Source organism: Nymphalis io, chromosome 21, assembly GCF_905147045.1.
Source record: "Nymphalis io chromosome 21, ilAglIoxx1.1, whole genome shotgun sequence".
Taxonomy (NCBI): Eukaryota; Metazoa; Arthropoda; class Insecta; order Lepidoptera; family Nymphalidae; genus Nymphalis; species Nymphalis io.
The window spans coordinates 9,044,189-9,071,364 of NC_065908.1; the positions used below are offsets into that span (position 1 = coordinate 9,044,189).

General features: G+C 33.0%; 1 protein-coding gene across 1 annotated transcript in view; it reads right to left on the reverse strand.

The window, feature by feature from the left end:
- LOC126776798 (leucine-rich repeat-containing protein 24-like) overlaps nucleotides 1-9,213 on the reverse strand; it is a 47,549-nt gene extending 38,336 nt beyond the window's left edge. The window contains exon 1 of the mRNA XM_050499582.1: nucleotides 9,085-9,213. The gene's annotated coding sequence lies outside the window, so the exon portion shown is untranslated. The remainder of the gene's footprint in view (nucleotides 1-9,084) is intronic.
- Between the last annotated feature and the right edge of the window lie 17,963 nt (nucleotides 9,214-27,176).

Below are 27,176 nucleotides of genomic sequence, written 5' to 3' on the forward strand. Positions count from 1 at the left end.
GCAGCCTCTCCAATCCGTGCCGAGGACGGCCATCGCAGTGGTTTTAGTGGGTAAGAATCCCACATAACCCAGTTCCTCCACCATGGAAATTAGGTACCTATCTGAAGGCACTGCGTAAAAAAAAGAGGCTTAATGTAAGGCTGCAGATCTGGAGGTCCTGAGTGCAATTAAGGTCAATAATAAAAATTATTCGGTTTTTCTGTCAGAAAATTCTCAGTAGCATCCCGGCGTCTGGAAGTTGGACATGTGTACAGTTCTGTGCCTCGGAAAGCACTTAAATCCGTTGGTCCTGCACCTGAACTCTTTCCAGTCGTGTCGGATTGCCGTCCCATCGGATTATGAGAGCTAGGGAATAGAGAGTGCACCTGTGTTTGCGCATACACTTGGGCACTATAATATCTCCTGCGTAGTTGGCTAATCTCTCTTGAGATTGGCCGCCGTAGCCGAAAGCGGTTTGGAGGACTTTATTATTATTCGTGTATTATATATATTTTAGTGGCTAATTTATAGAATATACATATTATCAAGGGATATTCATGTAACAGTGTGCGAATGTTGATATTTGTATCGTGCGTGTTTTCGAACCCCTTTTTATTGCAGGCTGTTAGTTGTTAGAAACGTGTAACCATAATATCATGACTTCATTTACTTTCAAACAATGCTCGCAAAGACTAATTCGATACTCCAACACAACCATTTTAAATTCGATTAAAATATAATTTATTTTTACGTTTAGATGTAAATAACTTATTTTCCTACCCCATCTCTTCCTTATTATATACTTTATAAATTATATTTAGGTATATATATTATATTTTTTTAAATTAAATTATATTCTATTTTATGTTTGCATTGAACAAATAATAAACAAATGTGGTGTCGAATTGGAGAGCGTTAGTCGCTACAACACAGTTTAATACTATTGTAGTTAATATCTATCAAATATATTGTTTATGATATGTATAAATTGTTCAAAATTAATAAACAAATTTAAACTTTGGTACAACAAAAAGTCGCTGTGTGTAGTTCGTGTCTAATTTACACAATATAACTCAAAATATTTTGTCTTAAATTTTTATTTCGACAATATATATGTAAACAATATAATATTGAAACATTAGAAACGAGACGACGACATTACGATATGTATATGCTACATGCAATAATAACCGGAGATATAGATTGCAACGATTTATTGAGCGTTTTGTATTTAAGAGTTCCTAATCGCCGCACACGTCACACAGCACTATTCCACACGCCTGAGCTAAACACTAATTATGCACACAACTCTGTCCTTAATCGCATGGTCCACACATATAATTCAAAATACTCAGAAATAGATCTGTTCAGCATGTCAAAACTAGCTTTTAAAAAAGCTATAATTAAAAAAGATAATTCATTATAACACACACACACACACACACACACCACACACACACACTCACACTCACACACATACACGCACATATTGGATTCCCACCCGTAAACAGTTTTACTTTTACTACCGTCTTCTAGTTATTAATATGTTTAAGTTACCTGTCCTATTTTGGTTTTAATTATATGTTATATAATAGTCAATATATCAACTTATGTATAAAAACTGTTGGATTACCAAATAAATAAATAAATAAATAAATAAATATTAATTTCTAATAAAAATTTTCAATTTGAAAAAATAATTATAGATATATATTTTTAATAAATATATTCAAAACTAGATTTTATTTTATTTTATAAATACCTTTAAACAGATATTCATCAGGCTTAGACATTATTATATTTGAGTAAAATTTCTGTCAGTATACTACGAAACTGGTAAATATCCTTGTGTCTAGTGCGAGAATTTTACTTATTCGATAGCGGAATGGAATAAAGGAAGTGTGAAGTTGTTATCGGATTTTTGAAAGTAAAATTAAAGTGAACATTATATGTTAGGTATTGTAATCGTGTGATATTATAAATGATATATTAATTAATAAGTGTTTGCAGTACATAATAAAGAAGAGCTATTAGCAAATCGCATGATTATATGAATCTAAATAAACCGAGATGGCCCAGTGGTAATAACGCGTGAATCTTAACCGATGATCGTGAGTTCAAGCCCGGGCAAGCACCACTGAAATTTCATGTGCTTAATTTGTGATTATAATTCATCTCGTGCTTGACGGCGAAGGAAAACATCATGAGGAAACCTGCATGTGCATGTTTCACTGGAAATCTGCCACATGTGTATTCTACCAACCAGCATTGGAGCAGCGTGGTGAAATAAGCTACAAAGACCTTCTCCTCAAAAAGGGAGAGGAGGCCATAGCCCAGCAGTGGGACATTCACAGGCTGTTACTGATACTGGTTACTGTAACCCTAAGATTTGCTCATCTCCTTTCCTTTTACCATTGAAATATACATAATACATTCACAAAGCGTTAATCTTGCTATTTATTTTCATTTTAAAACGTTTAAAAATCGAACAGTATCTAAAAATAGCGTCACTATTAAATCGATATAAAACATTGCAATATGTTTTAGCCATTAGTGTGTGTGACGGGAGGTTGAAAACTTCGCTGCTAATGGAGCAAGGTATGCAAAAAGGTGGCCTGCTTCTATAAAATATAGCCCTGCGCTTAAACGTTTATCGATAATAACATTTTTAGTACGGCTTAATATATTAAGGCTATGTATAAATATGTATATTATAGTTTTAAATCTTATATATAAAAATGATTTGTTGCATATTGTTTTGATATTAATTAGCTTCGACACTGTTTGATCGATTGCCTTGATTGTAGAAATATATATCTATAATTATTTTTTTAAATTGAAAATTTTTATTCAATCCACTTTCCTCTAATTCGCCGCTAGATGGTGCTGTACGTAGCAAATAAATTTCTATATCGTTTTGCAATGATAATTGAGTTTTGCAAGTAACGATTAGGAAACGTTATTTTTAATTTGTTGGATCACTTCAGTTTTTTGAGATTGACGTAATAACCATATGTATCTATAATAAAAATGCATATTTAAATAAGTATATAATACAAATTCTAATATTAAATTGATTTAATTCGTAAAAAATATAAAGTAACAGTCAGTCAGTGATCTATTGCTAGGTGACTCATTTATATTCATTTTTGAGTTTATTCTTCTAAGCTGTTTTTGTGTTGGATATATTTGTAGCAGTAGTCCATCCGGTACAAAAGCAGGGTACTTGCGATGCTTAGCTTGACCACTGAGCACAAGATGGATTATATGAAATTTTTTGGATTGGATTTCATTCAACGATCACAATACAGTTTTTTTTATTTATTATTTTATTGTATACGAAGGAGGACGAGCATGTGGGCCACCCGATGGTAAGTGGTCACCAACGCCCATAGACATTGGCATTGTAAGAAATGTTAACCATCGCTTACATCGCCAATGCGCCACCAACCTTGGGAGCTAAGATGTTATGTCCATTGTGCCTGTAATTAGACTGGTTCACTCATCCTTCAAACCGGCACACAACAATACCAAGTACTGCTGTTTTACTGTAGAATATCTGATGAGTGGGTGGTACCTACCTAGACGAGCTTGCACAAAGCACTACCACCAGTAAAAATAAATGTATAAAAAATAATTAAACATTAATTATATAATAAATGTTAAAACATTTTCGTCTGTTTGATAATTAGTGATAATGATTTTCCATAAAATATAGATAAATAATTTTTAACAGATACAATGCCAATTAACATAACAGATTTCATAGAAAACAGTAGTTGATCAGATTAAATGCCTGATTATCAACCCTTTTATACACAAAGGCTTCTGAAACCTTATAATCGAAATTACACATTTAACATTGTCGACAAAATAATTTTTAACGTTTTATTAGAATTACACTTTGCAACATGGCTATTAAAATATATAAATGAGGACTAAGTACGAGTTTTCTTGCTTGGATGGCGTTCTCTTGAAGTGGCTCAAATTATATATGGCAAAATTAAAAGTCAAATGTAACTTCCGTTGAGAGTGGTCGTCGTAACCAAAATCAGGATTTCATTATCATCATTAGATTTTAAAATAAATAACCAACGCAACATTTAAATCAGTTACAATTTATATAAAACTAGTTTCAACACGCAGCTTCGTCCGCGTGTGAAGGGGGGCAACTGTTAAGTACTTTTTGTCTTCATCTGTTGCCCTGATGACGTATGCAAAATTTTATAATGATCGTGTAGTTTAGACGTGAAAGCGTAACAAACGAACTCACTTTTGCATTTATAATATTAGTCACAAAGCTACAGTCATCTCTTAAACACATACAAACGAATAAATGCGGTGGATCAAAAACAATTTCACACAAAAAATCAAATCGAGACGCGGCAAAGCGGTATAACGAAATCACTCAACGTTGAATCAAAGTGAGATATGTTTGAAATGAAAACTGTAGGATAAAATCCTTTCTATATCATAACCGGTGGATTTTTTAACCCTTAACTACTAATTGATTGGGATGTGCGTTCATTGGAATGTATAGCGCCACTTTGCGCGATCATGAGCAATGAGATATTGCGCGTCAATACTTTAGCGGTTTTCGTAATACAAGCGTTGAATGGTTAAAGTAATTTAAAGAGGAACGGGTTTTGAAGACTATTGGGATAAATTGGATGTTGGAACCATTTATTGAAATGTTATTTGTACGCCTGTTTTTTTTCGAGAGTGTATTACGTTCTCTTAGAATGAATACGAAATAGGTTTTTTTTTCACTATTTGATTTTATTTTTATTGTTTTATTTTCGAAATTTAAGTTAAAAGATATATCAATAGTTTTGGGTATTTAATTGAATTTACTTTTGTGACTGTGTTTTTCAATTGATTATTTTATTTCAGATCATGTTTTATCTCTTCATGGTATTTCAGATATGACGTCCTTTGTTATTATAATTACACTAGCTCACTCATCCTTCAAACTGAATTACAGCTGTTAAAAACTACACTTTGCAGTTAATAATATACGATAACTCGGCCATCCCAAAGATCTAAACTAGGAATTTTCATGTTCATTAAACTTAGCCATATTTAGTATTTGCTGTCCTAATATTATTGGATGTACTAATACGCTACTTTATATATTTTGGTATACGTATGTGTGTTTATCACCTAAGCATAAACTTAAATACTACTACTTTGTTTCGTTTAATATTCGTTCATTATTGCTCAAACCATAAAACACCGTAGAATTATTCACAGGGTACAAAAGAAAACCCGTAATATACTACAACTTGAATATATTGCTTGAAATTCATATAATAAAAACATTTATTACCTTATATTATACAGACAGCGCGACGATAGCGCGATTTAAAACACAACTGACGCCATCTATTGATGAAATATATGAAATATATTATATAAGGATGAATAAATTAATAAAAACGTAAAAATAAAAATATATTGTGCCATTATCACCAGTATAGCGTATTCAGTAGTCGGAATTTGAACAATTATATGAATGGTGTTTTTTACGATGCCGTCTAAGAAAATTTCGAGAATTTTAAATATTTACTTAATAATTTATAGATTTTGTGTCATTAAAATATTAATCAGCTATCTAGTGCCGCTGTCGGCTTTATTCGCCATGTGACATTTAACTGTCTGAAACGAAGCGCTGAGCTCCTCAGCTAAGTGGAATTCCAAGCTTGCTCGTCATATTTCCTTTGGTAAGAATATTCTTGTGTTTCTTTTAAGATTTATTAATTTATTTTACGGTGCACTGTATTCTATCGCCAAATAGCACTGTTCAATACTGCACTGTTGTGTTCCAGTTTGAAGATCGAGTGAGCCAGTGTAACAAAGAAGTAGTTCCCAAGTTTGGTAATACGTTGACGATGTGAGTGATGATTATCTTAGAGAGTCTTTATAGGCCACTATTTAAGTGATTGAGTTCATAGATTGGAGATATTATGATAAGGAAATAAAGGCACGTGGTACATATGACTAATCACAATGGCCTTTTGCTAAGCCGTTCATTGGTTGCGCCTTGAAACTTAACGTCTCGGAATTTTTTAAAATCATTTAGTAACAATCGATAATTATCCCACTACTGGGCTCAAAAGGGCCTCAAGTTAAGTTAAGTAATATACTTAAGGTAACTTCACGATTAATCTATGTTATAGATTGTTATATCATATTAAATGAAAAGTGAAAGAGCCGTGATGAAACGGTGGTTAGAATCATACCTATAATTCTGAGTTCAAACCGGGACAAGCATTACTGAAATTTCAAGTGTTTAATGCTCGTCAGCGAAGGAGAACACGTAAGGAAACCCCGCATTAGAGCAGTGTAATGGAGTGAGCACCAAATATTCTCGCAAAGGTGACGAGGTCTTAGCCCAGCTGTGGGGCATATGCAGGTTGTTACTTTCTACTTTAAATGAAAGGTTCATTTTACTTTTATCATATATTATCAATCAATGTAAATAAAGTTTATTCATGAAGATTATTTCAAGGACTTTAAAGTAATTTAAAGGGATTAAGCAATTGGACGTGAAAGTACAACTGATTTAAAATTTTGACTCTATCAAGAACAACCGGCAAGAAACTTAGTTACTCTTGTGAAAATTAAAGACCATTTTATCTTAAGATTTCTTAATACTTTAGGTTTTTTTTCTGAAAACGAATAAATAAAAAATCGTAAATATTTAACCTAGTTGTTTTCGACAATAGTCCGATTCAGTAATAAAGATTGTGAAAACAATTAATTATATTTTATATTATTTAAAGTTGAAAAGAAATGATTATCAATCGGGTTAGTAGTTTTTAAATGAGGCAACAAACAAACATATTTTTTTTCCATATAAATACTAAACATGTAAGTTACTAGGTGATAATATTAACACAAAACAGTTGAAAATATGTTTACATTGTAATCCAAAATTTTAAATGCGTTTAAAAAGTTTTCGAAAAACGTAAAAAATATTTGCTCTCATATTAGTTCATTTATATAATGACAGTTCAACAATACATACGAAAGTAAAATAAGCGCCTGTAAATGTGAAAAAGGCCTGGACAAGAATGGGCTCACTCCTCTTTTCTCCTTTGACAGCATTCATTCGACATATGTTTCCTTAACATCCGAGCTTGTAATGAATTATAAACACAAATTAAGGTCAGGCCTCTTGTCATCCACCCACCCAATATAGAAATAATATATTGACAATATTTAACATCGACTTACTTACGACTGCTTCTCCAATAACAAAGAAGAATATTCAATAAAACTAAGGTAATAATAAAATATAATAAAAATTAAATACAAAATATATATTAAATAAACACGAATGTATAAAAATATTAAATATTAGTGATTTAAATAAGTATATCAAAGCTTAAAATAGCTACAGTACAAATTCCGACCGCATGGAATGGTGGCAAGAATGCTAGCAACATTTCTCCGTTGAATCGTTACTTTGATTCTCTGTTCCCAGTATATATTATGCTACAAAAGTCGATTAAAGTTCAACTAAACATATCATATAATTTTTCAATAAACAGCAATACTATTAAATTTTATTACACAGTCTTATATTTTATTATTATAAAAAAAGTTCTTATTCTTATACATTACTTATATACCTTTTTTATATAAAATAAGTATGAAGCATATGAGCAAATGGGTGGGTGGAAATATTAACCGATCCACACATCGCCAATTCGCCACCAACCTTGCTATATTATTGCTATAAAATATCTGTTGCGTGGGCGGTCCTACCTAGATGGGTTTGCACAAAGCCCTGCCACCATGTGAATAACGCGATGATTACTGTTTTATTAACCTATATATAGTTTTACCTTCAATCATTTTATTATTAAAATAGACCTTAACCACGTACAGAGTAAACGATTAAAAAAATACTTAAAAATTAACTGTGATTGAAATTGAAATTAATCTAACATACATAATATTTAATACAGTAGACTTAATTATAAAACAATAAATGTAAGTTCTATCGTTTAAAAACTTTAGATGGATCGGTTAGGTAGAACTGGTTTTAAAACTCAGTAATTTACATACTCACATACAACCATAATACGTACTCGACTAAAAGCAAACAATAATAAAATCTCCTATCTTACTCTGAAACTTCAATATATCTTACGTAACGGCGATTTTAAGAATAACTTGCTCCAAGTTTCAGTGACTTTAATGTTAGCTTTAAACCTAAGTGAAGCTAATCTCAAACCTAAGTCGCGTTGTTCGGTGTTTATGTGATAATAAACATTTTATGTCGATTTTTATTCGGTTTTCTTTTAAATATACTTGAGATTTATAACGCTTAAATGTAAAGATGAAATATATAGGAGGTTTTTTTATTACTTTGATGTTTTATTATTATTATTTATGTTAAGAAAAAAGTAAGTTTACTGTCTATAAACTTCAATTTATTTAATTATTTTATAGATATGCTATTAATATTATATTTTATGTTATATTTAAATTTATTAATATAATGACGAGTCTGATTATTCTTCGCTTAATTTAAATATATACAATATTGATAAGCTTGCTCTTAGTCTTCAAAAGCGTATGCTTTGTGTATTAATTTTGTAACTTTTTTGTACAAAGTTATGTAGAATTTATAAGAATATAATCTGATTATCTTTTGATGGAAAAATGCTTATATATAATATAAAAATAAATCATGGTAATATAATACATCAATTTACATACTTTAAATTTTGTATAATTAAATGTTTTTTTAAATAATTTAAAAATATATTATAAAATATATAAGTAATTTAAGAAAACTCCCTTTTTATTACAAATTAGTTTCTGAAAATTATGTAAATTTTTAAAGTTATTTTATTAATTAATTTTATTCTAATTCGTTTTAGAGTTATCATAGTTTAAAAGTTAATATAAAAGTGTTTTAAAACGTAACAAATATAAAAATAATATCAAAATATAAAAGTTTATATTTTAACATATTTATTTGCTTAGGGTTGTTTTTTAATATATATTTTTAAATCTGATTTTTTTATGTAAAAAAATTTGAAAATTACCCTAGTTAAAAAAATAAAATAAAAATAGACTTTTACTCACCATGTGCGGAACCGGTGATTCCTATAAAAAGTCACAACACATCACATTCGTCCAATACGTCACTCTTCACAAAACATCACTAGGTATACGAATCCCGGAGCGCGAGACACGCTCGGGCGTCGCGGCGGCTGCAAAGCTTATGGATGCCGGGATAGCTCCCCCCACCCCGCATCCCGGCGCCATGGCTATCCCATAATATTTCTCTTCACTATTGCGCAATGCATGTATGTACTGCATACAACGTAAACGTACCACGTATCACGATTTTTAAGAAATTGATTCAGATTTTCTGAACAATTACAGCTTTGCATGTACTCGTAAATGTATTTTTTCTTTCGAATGAAAAATTATGACTAAAAGAGAAAAATCAATGTTTAATTAAATATCCGCTAATGAACGTCTATAAGTAAATAGTAAATAATTTGAAGAAATATAAATAATAAAGTGTAATTACAGGAACAAGGGACATAGTACCTAAGTTCCCAAGGTTGGTGGCGCATGGGCGATGTTAGCAATGTTAACATTTCCTTACATCACCAATGCGCCACCTACCTACTAATAGTTACACTGGCTCACTCACCCTTCAAACCGGAACGCAACAATACTGAATATCACACTTACACCTTATATCACCTTCACAAAGCACTACCACCATACAAACCGTTTTATTTTTATAAAGATAAATTTTTTTTGGCACTTACTACATTTTCATTCCGCGAAAAGCCACATCTATTGTTTCTTAAATGTAAATAAACGGCGCTGTTGAGACGAGAGAACTACGTAATAATTATAATGTTGTATTTAAAGTTACACCATTTTCTTCAGTGTAATTTTTAAAACATATGTAATATGAACAATTAAATGCCAGCGGTCATTTTAGATTGAAGAAGCATAGATCAAACACCGAGAGCGTCTAAGGGTCGCGCGGGTGAAATCTAAAATTTTGATGGCTCCAGGCGCTTTTAATACAGTAAAACGTCAATAGCTTATCGATAAAATACATCTAGTAATTGCCTGTCAATGCTGCCTTCAGATGATTTCATTTACACCGTCTAGACATCCCTTACCATCCCACACACGTCAACCAATATTTGAAGCAAGATTATATTATGACTAGCTTTCAAGTCCATACTTCGTACGGGTAAAATTTCATATAAGCCACTTTATGTTTTTTATTTAGTTTTTTTTATTATTTTTAGTTGTGTACGAAGGAGGACGAGCATGTGGACCACCCGATGGTAAGTGGTCACCAACGCCCATAGACATTGACATTGTAAGAAATGTTAACCATCGCCTACATCGCCAATGCGCCACCAACCTTGGGAACTAAGATATCCATTGTGCCTGTAATTACACTTGCTTATCACTCTTCAAACTGGAACACAACAACAACAAGTACTGCTGGTTTGCGGTAGAATATCTAATGAGTGGGTGGTACCTAACCCAGACGAGCTTGCACAAAGCCCTACCACCAGTAAAAAAAAGTTGTAAACTAATTTTTATTCCAAATGTGAGAGAAATATTTTTTTTGGATATGATATGCGTAAAATCCGTTCTTAGTGTCTACGTCGTGATAGTAGTAGAGTAACTGTGCTTAATTTCATGTCAATCAAACTGTAGATCTAATGATGTGTCAGTCAGTGATATTTTGCTTATATATTTAACACTCTTTCTTACAGTCAGAGGGTAAATAAAAAAATCTTTTATCTTATCAATATTATTTAAATTTTGTTTTTATTTTATTAATATTAATAATCATTATTATTTTACATGTTGTCATTAATATTTTAGCATAAGTAGTTTTTACTGGTGGTAGGGCTTTGTGCAGGCTCGTCTGGGTAGGTACCACCCACTCATCAGATATTCTACCGCAAAACAGCAATACTTGATATTGTTGTGTTCCGGTTTAAAGGGTGAGTGAGCCAGTGTAATTACAGGCACAAGGGACATAAAATCTTAGTTCCCAAGGTTGGTGGCGCATTGACTATAAGCGATGGTTGACATTTCTTACAATGCCAATGTCTAAGGGCGTTTGGTGACCACTTACCATCAGGTGGCCCATATGCTCGTCCACCTTCCTATTCTATAAAAAAAAAGTATACACATCAGTATATAAGTAAACACATCGTTTACTTATAATTGATAATTTTATTTATTAGATTCTTTAACAATCTGTACACCGATTATTACATTATTTATATAATATAACTAAAGTTAATACTAATTCTAAATGTCACAATTACTTAAATAAGAACACAGCGTGTACAATAATAATAATATTAAAAATCTTATATTTTAATCTATATATATACATACATAAATGTATATGAAAAAGCAAACATTAATGTAATAAATAATAGCTGAGATGGCCTTGTAGTCAGAACGCGTGAATCTTAACCGATGATCGTGGGTTCAAACCGGGCAAGCATCGTTGAATTTTCATGTGCTTAATTTGTGTTTATAATTCATTTCGTGCTTGACGGTGAAGGAAAACATCGTTTTCCTTAGATACCTGCATGTGTCTGATTTCATTGAAATTCTGTCACGTGTGTATTCTACCAACCCGCACTGGAGCAGCGTAGTGGAATAAGCTCCAAACCTTCTCCTCAAAAGGGAGAGGAGGCCTTAGCCCAGCAATGGGACATTAACAGGCTGTTACTGTAAACAATAATCGCTCAATTTAGCTTTTTTATCACTAAACTTTTTTTATATTTGTGTTTATTTTTTATTGTAAGTGATTTTTAGTAGGCCAAATAAATAAATAAGTATATAAATTGGCGATTAATTGCACAGCACATAAGTAAATGTGCTACAGCGCTACGTAGACGTGAGTTACAAGTGAATAGTATAAAACTTTATTATTAAGAAACTATTAGTAAGAAACTTTAATGTTGATTGATCACAAACAGATCACGAACGGTATCTGTCTTTTATATTAAACAGACATATTAACATTTATTTATATATTTTAAATCTTATTAGACGACGATTGTGACGAGCCGGTTGGCGTGGTTGGTAGACGCTTGCCTTTCACGCCGAAGGTTGTGGGTTCGATTCCCACCCAGGACAGATATTTGTGTGCATGAACATATCTGTTTGTCCTGAGTCTGGTTGTAATTATCTATATAAGTATGTATTTACAAAAGAAAAATAGTATATGTAGTATATCAGTTGTCTGGTTTCCATAGCACAAGCTCTATACAAGCTTAATTTGGGATCAGATTTCCGTGTGTGAAAAATGTCCCAGGATGTTATTATATTGTTAGAGTTATAAATGTGAAAGTGAGTTTGTTTGTTACGTTCACGTTCTACTAAAGAAATAATTGTTGTATTTTATTCAATTACACGGAAACTCATAATTGTTTTAACAACACCTAATAGAAACTGGGCTGTTAGTGTTTCGTGCGACACAGATAACGCTCGAAATTAGCCAATTGATACTTTTCAAAGGACGACGTGCAATACTTAATGACGGAGACAATAAGCTCCTGAAAATTCAGTGCTTGCCCGGGATTGAACTCGCAATATTCGGTTAAAATTTACGTATTCTAACCACTGGGCAAGATATGAGGTAGTTGTTCTTATGCCTCGCTTTTACAGGAACAGATTAAGAGATCAAAGTTCGGATCTTGGGACAGGCCAATTAAATATATATAAATATAATATTAACGTAAAACGGGAGGGGCCACGGATGCGTTATATTTACACGATCCCGCAGCCTCTCTGATCCGAGCCGAGGACGGCTATCGCAGTGGTTTTAGTGGACAAGAATCCCACATAACCCAGTTCATCCCCTAAGGGAGCCGGGTAATAAAAAAGAGACAAAATTATAACAAAGGCCGAGACTTAAAAAATATAGACGTTAAATTAAAATTTAATATAAATGCGAATAGACAGCTTAATAGAATAAAAAAAAACCAATTAGTTTGAAAATCGAATTTAATTAACTAAAACTCAATATAGGATGAGAAGAAATCGGGGTTCTCTGATGTTAATACGACGTCATCTTCGCGTTTTGATTTTTTTATAATGCTCTAATCTAATTATACGACACCAGTCTATTAATAGTGTATTTTGTGAGCAGAGCTACAAACAGTCAAACAGTGATACATATGTCTTGTATTTCCTTTACATTTTAATTTGAATCAACATCAAAGGACAGCGAAACCAGTTTAAACCGGTTTAGTTCAAACCGAATAGTTCGTGTTTTGGTTTTTAGGTTACTGATATACTTTGTTTTAGTATACAATATAATTTACAACTCGCAGTCTCTTCGTGTAATGTTGAATTAATAATAAAATAATCGTTGAATAAATAATTTGATTTCATAAATTATGTAATTAGATTTTCAATAAAATCATTAATTATTACATTTTAATGACTTAATTATAATAATAAATAAATTGTTATATTGAAATTACGTTTTTTTTTTTCTAATTTAGAAGTTTTTTTTTATGTACAAAGTATGTAGCCGGACAGGCAAATGGACTACGTTACCAACCTTACGAAACTAAAAAGTTATAATATCCCATGTGCCTGCAGACATACTGACTTACTCATACTTCAGACCGGAACACAACAATACTAAGTGTTGCTGTTTGGCAGTAGAATATCTTATGAGTGGTTGGTTTGCTATGGGTTGCACAAATCCATCGAGTATTCATTAAAAAAATAATGATAAAAAAAAAAAAAAAACATTTTTATATCATATATTCCAGTATTTTTTATAGTATAGATGTTATATATATGTATGTGTTATATATATGTGCCTAATGTCCGTTGTGCCTGTAATTAAACTGGCTCACTCACCCTTCAAACCGGAACACAACGATACCAAGTACTGCTGTTTTGCGGTAAAATATCTGATGAGTGGGTGGTACCTACCCAGACGAGAAAGCTATACCACCAGTAAAAGTTTAACAATCATGTCTACGAACTGAACGAATTCAAATATAGGGAATTACTTCTAAGTGTTTTCCGCGAACAAAGGTGATAAGAGTGTGATGAATAAGCCTTCAAGTAGATCGAAATAGAAAAGGCGATTCGACTCAAAATAAAATGTTAATAATTTAGTCAATAAGTTTGATTAGAACCACAATGTCATTGCAAAGAAAATTGAGTTGAATTTTCTTGGTGTTACGGTATATTCTTCTAATTTGTAATATTTAACTCTTAACGAAATTCAGCAAGCTTGTATTTAGTTTCAAACATCGGATTACAATCAAATACCTACAGATACAACGTCAGTTCCGTACTTGTACGTGACATATGAAATGCTAAATTCAACCATTAGTTGCATTGTGACGTAACACCGAACCGCTTCAAAGCAGATCTGTGTGATTTTTGTATTGGATTTATTGTATTAATTTATGTAAAGCCTTTTGTGATACGATTTTTTAAGAATAATTTTATTTATTTACGTGTGTGTGTGTCTAAGAGTCGAGATGGCCTAGTGATTAGAACGCGTGAATCTTAACCAATGATCGTGGGTTCAAACCCGGGCAAGCACCACTGAATTTTCATGTGCTTAATTTGTGTTTAAAATTCATCTCGTACTTAACAATGAAGGAAAACATCGTGAGGAAACCTGCATGTGTCTAATTTCATTGAAATTCGGCCACATGTGTATTCTACCAACCCGCATTGGAGCAGCGTGGTAGAATAAGCTCCAAACCTTCTCCTCAAAAAAAAAAAAGAGGAGAGGAGGCCTTTAGCCCAGCAGTGGGACATTTACAGGCTGTTACTGTACTATAACGTATTGTGTGTGTTTAATTCGCACACATACATACATACATACAGACATATATTCACAACTAAAGCAAACTAAATGATACAAGAAATCGTGTTCAATACAGAGGTTGCTATGTACGTTACAGCATGAGAAATAGACTTTTAACCTTGTACTCAAATTACTTTTTAGCGATCGCTTTTCCTACGTCAATAGGAAGTAAGCTCCAAAGCCTCACGCCCCAGCGAGGTGGGAATTATACCAGAAATCACATTATATTACATATAAATTTAAAATATAATGCTACTAATTTCTATGTTTTTTTAAAACTCTCCAGTCGATACCGTATAATACTCAGAGCTATGAAAATAAGTTATTTTCGTTCCGTACAATCTAAATCTTTAGTCGTATTTACGGCTGGAGAAATGCCAATTCCGTTTTGATATTTGCCGACAATGGTTTAACGTCCGACCTTCTGTTGAATAAAAAACTCATTTTTATTATTATCGAACTATATATATTTTATGAATGCCACCAGTATATATATTGATGGTTCGTTTACTCCATCGTTTTCACGTTATATTACTAGCCCTTTATAAGTGGCTGTGTTTGGTTTGTGGAAAGCTTGAAATCATATATTTTTTATTTTATTATCTCAGTGGATAACAAGGCATAAAGAGGTCAATAAACCCATTGTCTGTCTAATATTCAGGTGGGTTTTGAGATATGATTGTTTAGATAGATTGTTTAGCAGAAATTAAGTAACAAACAACTAGCTGTTTCTGTTTTTAATTTATTAATGGTAGTCTGACAAATGGGCTACTTGATGGTAAACACTACTGCTAATTCCTTACTTGGAACTAATGTTAGGTTAATTTATTAATTGTTATCCAATAAGATACAAATATTCATATCAAACGACGGTTTTTAAATATTTATTTTAATAATTGTAAGAAATATGTATATTTGAATAATAATGTTTATAAATATTTATTAGGTAATTGCAATTATTTAATAATAACGCATTGTAAATTTACTAAAAAGTTTTTATTATCATTTTGTTTGCAAATTAATTAATAAAATAACGCCAAGACAAAAATGGAGTCAATTGGAAAATAGACGCGAACAGAGACGGGAATTATGACTGGTAATGCTAGAAAACGGAAGAAGAGTTGTTTTTTTTTAAATATCTCAATGTATCCAAGACTAAGGTGTTATGTCTTTTGTGCCTGTAAATACACAGCTTAACTCACTCGTGAAACTGAAAGAATATTACAATGCATTGTTGTTTGGTGCTATAATATGTAAAGTGGTACCTATCCTACCACGAAGTATAAACACTAGTAGGCTTATCTCCCGCTTCTTCAAGAGCAGCACACCTTCCACCGATCTATCCTATCCTACTAGTCATCAACACATTCACTAAACTGCTATATATAGAAATGGTTAAAACCTTTGTTTTGTTATTTATATAAAGAATTATTTTCTGATATTTTGTTTTTAAAGGAGCATTGCACTTTTTACTGTCCAATTCATTCTATTGGACCGTTAAGTGTCATATTTTTTAGAACAGCAAGTCAAACAAATATTGTCACAAACAAATTCCATCCATTCGAAAGAACTTTTGTGCTTCTTTATTCTTTACGTAACTAGCTCAATGTGTGTATTTTCGTATTATTATATACAGCAATATTATCCAGGTAACTTCCATATAGGCGTTCCATCTTAATCCGCATCAGGAAATATCACCAGTTATAATTGTGATTAAGAGTATGTCATAGAAAAAAGGGACGTTTTTAGGATTAAACAAACGTGTCGCGCTATGAAAACTATTATATATTTCCACCACTCTTCTCGGTGTATACACGCCGGATACATATGACCAAATTCCATCCGTCACAGGCAGGTTTCCTCGAACGATTTCCTTCATCGCTGAGCACGAAAATAATTACAAGCAGAAATTAAGCTTATGAAAAGTCAATGGCGCTTGACCGTATTTGAACCCGAGAATTTAATTAATGGCTATGAAATATTTCTTTTGATTTCTCTAATTTAAATAAATATAAACAGACATATCTTAAAATAAAAGTAAATGAAATGATAATGTTGCATCACACAAACATTTTGACAAAAGAAAAACTAACAAAAATATACCTAAAATATGAAAACAAAATATGAAATTTTACGATACGTTCCATACAAGACCTAGTATAGGTCACAGTTTGTCACTTAATAAAATTAAGGCTACAACGAAATTTCGTACATACATCTATGTGATAAAGTTCAAATTAGGGTGTACAATTTTCGATTATATTCAATTTATATGTTCAGCGAAATCCCTTAAATTATTCTCTTACATGCCAATAAACGTAAGAGTTTAAAACGCAGCTATTATAATTAGCCGAAATTGCTAAAAACATTTTAAGCATAAATGTTAAATGTAATATCATTATGCATTTTATTTGGTAGTAGGCCTTTATACAAGCCCGTCTGGGTATGTACCACCCACTCATCAGATATTCTACCGCAAAAAGAAATATTCAGTATTGTTGTGTTCCAGTTTGAAGGGTGAGTGAGCCAGTGTAACAGGTACAAGAGACATAACTTCCCAACCCTGGGAAGTATATTGGGAAGCAATGTAAGGAATGGTTGATATTTCTTACATCGCCAATGTATATGGGCGGTTGACTACTTACCATCATTTTCCAAGGCGCCTACCTATTTCATAAAAAAAAACAGATATGTTTCTTCACTTAACATAAAAGAACAGATGTTTTATTTGATGTTTTACCGGTAATGACAATAACCGTATTAATATTACAAATGCGAAGTAACTCTGTCTGCCGTTTACGATTTCACGGCTAAATCACTAAAACAAGTTAAATTAAATTTGTCATAAAGCAAGCTGGAACCCCAAAGTTCACGTTTCAAGTACGTAGGCCTCCCCCCAATACGCAGACGAAGCCGCGGGCGACAAATAGTAGTTAATATATTTTGTATACACGATTTTTTAAATACTGAATCATAATTTGGGAATATAATAATAATAATTTAAAATGGTGGCAGGATGTATGCGGACTGCTTAAAATCGGGATAATTGGCGTTCTATGGAGCTTCTGTCCAGCAGTGGACGGCATAAGGGTAAAAAAAAACATTATAACTGACCAACTTTGCAGAAAAAAATATAGTGCATAAGTGTATTATGTAAGCGCCATCCCTTCAATATCAAAATCAATATTTCCTTTATTCATGTAGCACGCATGAAAACTTTTGTATTATCATGTTACAGTATGCAATTAAATGTTAAGCTACCACCGGAGTGTAGATTCTACTGGGAAGAACCGACAAGAAACTTAGTAGGTAATCTTTTCAACTAATATACTTATTATACCCTAACTTCCATAATCCAAGGAGGTAAAATTAGAACGGAAGATTACCTTGGTTGCTTACACACTGTCTCGTGCCGTTGACTGCCGAAATTCAGTCAGAAAGATATAATTATTCGCTTGGTGGTAGGTAGACAATACTTGGTATTATTGTATTCGGATTGGAAGGTTAAGTGGTCCAGTGTAACAGCAGTTCCCAAGGAAGATGGCACATGGTGACGTAAGGAATGTTTAATAAATTTAACGATGTCAATGTCTATGGGAGGTACTGTAATTGTTGTGGCTTGTAATTGTTATTTTTTTAGCATAAATTTATCATTTTTTTAGTTAGAAAAGTTAAAATTGTATGTTAATAAAAAAAAATCAAGCAACTAGACAGTATTAGCACGTATTACTTACCTTGTCAGTGCTGTGCATATCTATAATTATATTAGGTTGATGTTACTAAAATATTAAAATATTAATAATTATTGAAAAGGCCTATTCAAATAAATAAATACTGACGATTTAATATCAGTTGTTCCGTTTGTCCCTCCACTTACCTCTATATAAAATAAATTAGCAAACAAGCTTATTTTGGATAATAAATATCCGGAAACCAATAGAACCAATAAGGTCAGATTAGAAGTTGACCCAATGTTGGAGTACGTGGTCTTTAACGTAATTAAAAGTCCTTGGAACTCTTACACTTTAAACGAGGCCACGAAATAGCTAACTTAATTCGGCTAATCGTTTGTTTAAATGTACTTATTGTGTCGTAATTGTACAATGGAAATAATGTGGAAGCTTTTATATTTGAATATATAACGAAATATATAAATTAAAACTTTACCCGCGGTTTCGTTCGAGTTATAATTCTAAATTGAGAAATAACAATTTACATAGCTCTTTCTTAAAAAATTAAGTATTTTAATACAAACTTTCACGGTGCTAGTAGTTTGGGTTGTGCCTTGAAATGTCGGTCAGTCATTCTTTTATATATATAGAAACACTTCATTCATAAGGTGTTCTTTATTTATTTATTACTTCTAATCATTGTGCATAGATTTTTATTTATTCAATTTCGATAATGCGATAACGTGAAACTCTCATTTTATTTTAAAACAAATATATTTTTAACATATAAATTAAATGTAAGCTGTGCTCAAATTATTCTTCTCACAATTGAATGAGTTTGACAATAAGTTTTTCCTACTATCTATAGCTTATATTTAAATTACATACAGTAACAGCCTTTGAATGTCCCACTGCTGGGCTAAGGCCTCCTGTCCCTTTTTGAGAAGAAGGTTTTGGAGCTTATTCGACCACGCTGCAAGTACAAATTGAACTCGTTAATGTTGATAATAATAATAATATTTATTTAAATAACACTTACATCGTCAATGCGCCACCAACCGGGAATTAAAATGTTATGTCCCTTGTGCCTGTAATTACACTCACTCACCCTTCAAATCAGAACATAACAATACCAAGTACTGCTGTTTTGCCGTAGAATATCTGATGAGTGGGTGGTATCTACCCAGCCGAGCTTGCACAAAGCCCTACCAACATAATTACGGTCATATTACAATAATAAGTCTCTTCTTGTTTTGCATATCACATGCTAATATTATATACAATTACAATTTATTATTATGTATAAACCTTATAACTATTCTAATTCGAATAAAACTATATTACTAACTATACTGTTTCGAATATAAGGCACATTTTTAGAGATGTTTTAGTGATCAACAGGTTTAATACCGGAAGTGATCACCGCTTGGTTTGAGGCACACTAAATATCGACTTCAAAGCCGAAAGATCGAGAATGATGAGGTCTACTCTCCGACCTACCATGCTCCAAGCTGCTGAGACACTCGAGCTCATGAGAAAACGACGAGAAATACTATCGTTTTAGTCAGATAAGGCCTTAAACCGAACAATAAAAACGCTGACGCGACGCGATCTCCGACGCTCCAATACCCGTGCCATCAAGGCTGCGATTGAGCAAAATCGAGGATAGAAAGTGTTCGCTCGCAAGTTTGGGAGGCCGCGTCTGACAAAACTTAAAACTGAAAATGGTGGGGTCGTTACCTCTAGGCCTGAGATTGTCGGAGAAGTAGAGAGGTTTTATGGGCAGTTGTTCTCTTCAAGATCGGATAAACCCGTGGAAATCAGTATTGATGACCAGCGCGCCCCTCTTATGCGCCATTACTCCGAGGAGCTCCCGGTCGTTGACCAAGGAGAGATTAGGGCGGCTCTAGAACAGCTTTAAACAACAAAGCTCCGGGAGATGACGGAATCACAACAGAGTTGCTTAAGGCAGGCGGGACTCCGGTCCTGAAAGAGCTAGCAAGCTTCTTTAATTCCGTCATCTTAAAAACTACAGACCAATCTCCCTCCTGAGTCACGTGTATAAGCTGTTCTCAAGAGTCGTCACGAACCGTCTCGCCAGACGAGTTGACGAGTTCCAGCCCCCAGAGCAAGCCGGCTTTCGATCAGGCTACAGCACCGTGGACCACATCCATACTGTTCGGCAGATTGTGCAGAAGACCGAAGAGTACAATTAGACGCTGTGTATGGCATTTGTGAACTACGAGAAAGCCTTCGACTCCATTGAAACCTGGGCAGTGCTCGACTCATTGCAGAGATGTCATATCGAATGGAGATATATCGAGGTACTGAGATGTCTGTACAACGCCGCTACAATGACTGTCCACATCCAGGACTGTAAGACGAAGGCGTTCCAACTTCGCAGAGGGGTGAGACAGGGGGATGTAATATCCCCGAAACTGTTCACCAACACGTTGGAAGACGTTTTCAAGACGCTGGATTAGACTGGGTATGGAGTCAATGTAAACGGCGTCTTCAACCAATGCGTCTTACCTGCCATGACATACGGTGCCGAAACGTGGACACTAACTGCGGGACTAGTCCACAAATTTAAATTTGCTCAGCGTGCTATGGAGCGAGCTATGCTCGGAGTATCTTTGAAGGATAAGATCAGAAATGAGATTATCCGGAAAAGAACCGGAGTCACCGACATAGCTTGCAAAATTAGCAGGCTGAAGTGGCAGTGGCCTGGTCACGTATGTCGTACTACCGATGGCCGTTGGAGCAGACGAGTCCTAGAGTGGAGACCGCGAATCGGCAAGCGCAGCATAGGGCGCCCTCCAGCCAGGTAGACCGGCGACCTTAAGAAGGTGGCGGGCACCAACTGGATGTGGAAGGCGGAGGACAAGGAGCTTTGGCGACCTTGGGAGAGGCCTATGTTCAGCTGTGGACAACGATTGGCTGTTGATTGATTGATTATTACTATTGTCATTAAAACAAATTACTAATGTTTAACAAAATACTAATATTATTTTTGTTGTTCACCGAACCTTCTTAGGAGTAGACGATGCCATTGTCCAAAAAATTAACATTTACGGCTATACAAAGCAAAACCTTTCTGAAATTGTGATACTATATAACTTCAATAAATTACATAAAAAATAATACAAAAATAGGTATTTTATAAGGTCGATACTAACCAGACGATTCAGTTTTATCGAGCTCTTCAATAAACAGCTGACTCTAAATATTCTCATTTACATGAATAAAATACAAATGATATTTATACGCTAGTTTCGGGGCATCCCGTTCAAATAGCCAGCAATAAAAGGCAGTATAGTGGAATTTGCTTCACTTAGTAAGTACATTACTAACCAAGCTTAGTTTTAGATTATCATCATAATATATACTGTCCAAACTAAATGCCTTTAAGAATACCTTTACCATTCGCTAGTTTAAAAGCATTACTTAAATAATTTTATGTAAATGTTCTCATTTAATAATATCTAATTCCTTTGCATTTTAATAATAAAACAATAACCGTCTTGAAATGCCAGGTAGATGTGATATATTGAAATTGATGGTTATTGAAATAAATTATAATTAACCAAAAAAAATAAAGAAAAATAAAAAAATATTTATAAAATAAATAACGTCGTAGATTAGCCATTTTGTACAATATATTCTTTAAAAATTATACACAAAAACCTTTATCGTTTATCGCTCTTTCTGTTAGTGACAATTGTATTACAATCTGCTACGTGGTTTCGAAAAAGTAAGCGGAACTACAGATTAGGGTTACATACAACATTCAAAGGTCATTAACGGACCAGTAGCTAGACCTATACCATAACCGAATATCGTTTAAGCACCATTGAGTTTTTATGTACTTAATTTATCTTTATATAATTTATCTAGTGCTTGGCGGAAAAGAACAACATCGCGAATAAAATTTCAGATAATATTCCACTACATGTGTATCTTTGCCAACTCTCCCAGAAGCAGTGTGGAGTAGAAGAGGCTTTTGCTAAGCAGTGAGAAAATTACTAGCTTGTAATTTATTATAACACGTTTTAGTTTAGTTTAAGTTATAATTTTAGAATTATTACCGAGTGAAAGCTGCGGAGATAAATATTCATCAAATATCCGAGATGGTCCAAGTTTTCGGAACAATCCAAGTATTCAGAGCCCATTCTTCATTTGTAATAGTCATTTTACAGAGACCTAGTTACTAAGTCGAGCCTAATTTACAATAACAGTCCTTACAAATGTAAATATTGAATTTAATTTATTATATATATTTGAATAGGTTGAGAGACAACCATTATATTAAATTGATTTTAAAGAAGATGATATATTCATTTAGAGAACTAGTTTCCAACCGCAACTTTAAGGTAATGGCTCACGTGTTATGTAAAACCTGCATGTGTCGCTTAAAATTCTGCCACATATGTAGTATAGCCGCCGCATTGGTGCAACGTAGCGGGATAAGCTTCACCTAAGCAGAAGGGAAGGCTCTAGCCCAGCAGTGAGACTCTTTAACAGGAATCTTGTTGTATCATCCGTGATCGTGTTATGTAAAGGATATTGACCACCTGATGGTTAGTGCCCACCACCATCAGACATTGATGGCGTAAGAAATATTAACAATTCCTTACATCACCAATGCGCTACCAACCCTACGGAACTAAAAAAATATAACATCCTATGTGCCTGTAGTTATATTGGCACTTACACACTGACATTTTCTGCATAGACTCTTCAATAATTTTAAAGTTAATTTTTTTATTACCTTAATAGTTCAGACAGCAGAAACAAGCCCAAATAGCTAAGTCTGTAATATTCTAAAGCTTGGTGAGTAAGCGTGTGAAAAACCCTTAAGATCGGGGATTAATTTGAAGTTAGAATTGCGGATTAATTGTGTTTAGTCCGTTTTACGATTGGCCACACTGAGACCACACCAAATTGATTCTTGTTAAAACTTACTATCCCATTTAGACCCGTTAGTTAAGAACTTTAGAAGATATTCTGTGTAGAAGGTAGAATTAGAAATTGAAAACCAATTGTTAGTTTATATTTTGGAAGTAATCTACATTGTAATATATTAAGGGGTATAAATTATTATTACATATATATACATTGCTCTGCTGGCAGATACTGATGTCCTTGTTTCGAATCCTAAAATAAAAAAAAAATTTTAGAGCCAAAGATATAACTATGCCAGGTTTGTATGTAATATACGCTTATAATCTTCCTTAATCCCAAAATTGTTTTCGCACTTGTATAAAAAACTGGGCACTAATTTTTCGCTTTAAAATTTAAATAAATAATGAAAATTGATTCATAATGAAAAACTAGTGCAGTTTCCATTATACTAATTAAAAAGGCAAGTTTTCGAATGTTCGTCTTCAATGACTTTGAAAGTTTAACTTTAATTTGTTACTACTGGGCCTTCAAACGAAGAGTAAATAGGTATTTTCTAAGCAAGCATACTCCAGATCGCATCATAGCTTTCCAATAGCCATGTTTGTCATAAAGTGCAAAATTATATTTGGTAAAAATTTTACTACAAATTCTGTTATTACGTTTTTTCTCTGATATAGTCGGCAATCACTGCTTCCAATTCTACAAAAAAATCACAAACAATCACACAACATTGTATCACATCCTATTGACATTATAAAGTAATTAAAAACCGCACGTTGAGAACACAGAAGCTTGGAGCAGCTTCATAAAGATTTGTAGCTATCATTACATTCCTTACATAGTCAGAATAAAATATCTTTGTTCTACCACATTTCTAGAGAATACATGAAACATTTTATATAACCTAAAGACTGTCTGGTAAAAAAGGTTCTTAATAATGGAAGTTAACGAATGTGGCTATCAATAAGAAAATTAATATAATATAAGCTAATAATTCACTTTAGTCATATAATACCTTACAAGTAATAGCACTTTTTAATTTCCTTTTAATATTTTGATATTTAATATTTAAAAAAAGATATTGATTGCATCACGGTTAGTATTTTTTTAAAATATTCGGCAGGCGGATAATTAAATGGTTAATGGTCCTGTTCACATTGGCACTGTAGATATATATTAGATAATTACACCCAGACTCAGGACAAACAGACATCTGTCACACAACACACAAATATCTGTCTCGGGTGGGAATCGGACCCACGACGCGTGAAAGGCAAGTATCACGCCAACCGGCTCGTCAAATATATATATAATAAATTTAAGCGGGTATACGACGTCACTTATTAGAATAGCAACACCACACTACGTGATGTATGTCATGTAGGTTGGTCGGTTGTCAGACGTCAAGTGTGAAAAACATAAGATGGGTGCCTATTTTATTATGTAGCCGACTGATGGAAATATACCGCGTGTGATCATTTTGTCGAGCGACCCCCTTGGTCTCTTGGTCTCTTGCTCTCAGGACAGCGCCAGCGCCGGACGTGCGCACTGACTGATTTAATAAAATCAACATATTGGACGACAATGGCGGCCATTAAAATGGCAATCCATTTGAATCCGCGACATATAAACATACACACATAAACTTACATAAATCACTGTCGGATAATAATCATTTTTCATTCCCTGGCATTACTTAATGTGATTATAATTCAATGCTCTGTGGCGAAGGAAAACATTGCGAGGCAATTGACTGAATCCTCGAGAGGAGAGCTCTTGCTCAGCCGTGGGATTCACTGACCGCTGCTTACATTGCTTTTACTTATTTAACATTTAAAAATATTCCAGCCCATAGAGCGTGATATCTAACTTTTGATGATCATGAATTCATTTTCCTTTATATATATTATTACGAAGAACCCAGCGAGTAACTGTTTTTCATGATTTAACATCGTTGCTATACATGTTTGAAAATGAAAATCGTAAAAAGAAATAATATATTAATCATTCAAATGTTTGCACTCACGTAATAAACAAAGCCATATATGGTTTGTCAGTTTATTAATTCTCGGAAACGTGGAAATGGTTTTAATGTTTTTTTTGCTTCGTGAATTTTAGATTTCATAAAAATAATGTGCAAATTACATATTTTTTTTATAGAATTGGTACTACTTTTCCATACTATACTATTCCACTTGATTGTAAGTGGTCATCAACGTCCATAGTCATTGGCATTCTAAGAAATATATAACTAAACCATAGCTTACATCGCCAATGCGCCACCGACCTTGGGAGCTAAGATGTTATGTCCCTTGTGTCTGTAATTAAACTGGCTCACTTACCCTCCAAACAGGAACACAACAATACCATGTACTGATGTTTTGCGATAGAATATCTGATGAGTGGTACCTACCCAGACGAGCTTGTACAAAGCCCAATCACCAGTAAAATACACCATTTAAAAAAATTATATTATTTACTTTTTAAAATTACGTAAAGCTACGAATTAAAATAAGAATATTATTATTATATTTCATAAATCTAAACAAAATAATTATATAAAATATATACTTCTCACGTTTTTTGAATAACCTTATTTTCGTAATGTAAATTGGTGCAAATTTCAGCACTCTTTTTAAATGCAAATGAAGAGATTAAAACCGTTTCAAGCTGCCCGAGAATTAATTAGCCTATAACCTCTTTATTGGCCTATATTGCTTGGCAATTAACAATAACATTTTAATTCCATGTGTCGGTTGTTTACTTTAAAAATATAATATATTCTATTTTAAAATTAATTTTATCACTTAAGGAGAGTTCTTCTAACACACCATAATTATAATTATGGTTACGATATCATCATAAATAGAAAGCATAAAATAATAATACACACTTTTGCGCATTATATACGAATAAGTATGATGTAATATCCACTTCTCCAAAACATCGATAAATGTCGAGTACTTAGCCTAAGAGAAGCAAGTAAGAAAGTCGGTCAAAAGTCGAAGGACCTTTTCCAGCCCATTTAATGATTACACCCAAATGTAAAGACATACCAACTATCCAATGAATATACATTGTTTGTCGTATACCCTAAGGCTGTGGCCTACTTACATAATGAGAAGGTAGCGTCATACCGAGGTGTCTCTTAAATATTCTTAAAATAATAATTAATTAGCATTTTTGTACAAGAGTCCACTTTTTTTTCATGTACTCCTTGATTTTACATACACTTTTTTAATGTTCAAACAAATTAAGTAACAGCCAAAAACTATTTCTCCTGCGCTGCAGGAGGTGGCATTGTATAACCTTGTGACAATAATTTAGAGTATTTTTTTTATTTGAATCATTTTCATTTTTAAATTCTCTCTAAGCTCTTGAATACAGGAAAACATCAATATGTTTAATGAACAAATCCAAATTACATTACTTGACCGAATACTAAATACTATATTACGCTAGTGGAGTTCCGATAAAACACAGGAGTGTTAGTGATTAAGAACCTTATATAATTTCGGTTTTATGTTCGGGAATATATAATAAATATTTCTCTTACGAAAATACTATTCATGATATAAATGATACATATAGAAATTAAATTTTTATACTAGACAAAAAACACTTTTATCCTTCATTATTCAGACTCTTTAAATTGTTATTAAGATATAAATACATTCAGAATACTTTCAAATCCTCTAAAACCTCCCCCCAATCTTTTCTCTAAAGTACATTCCAAA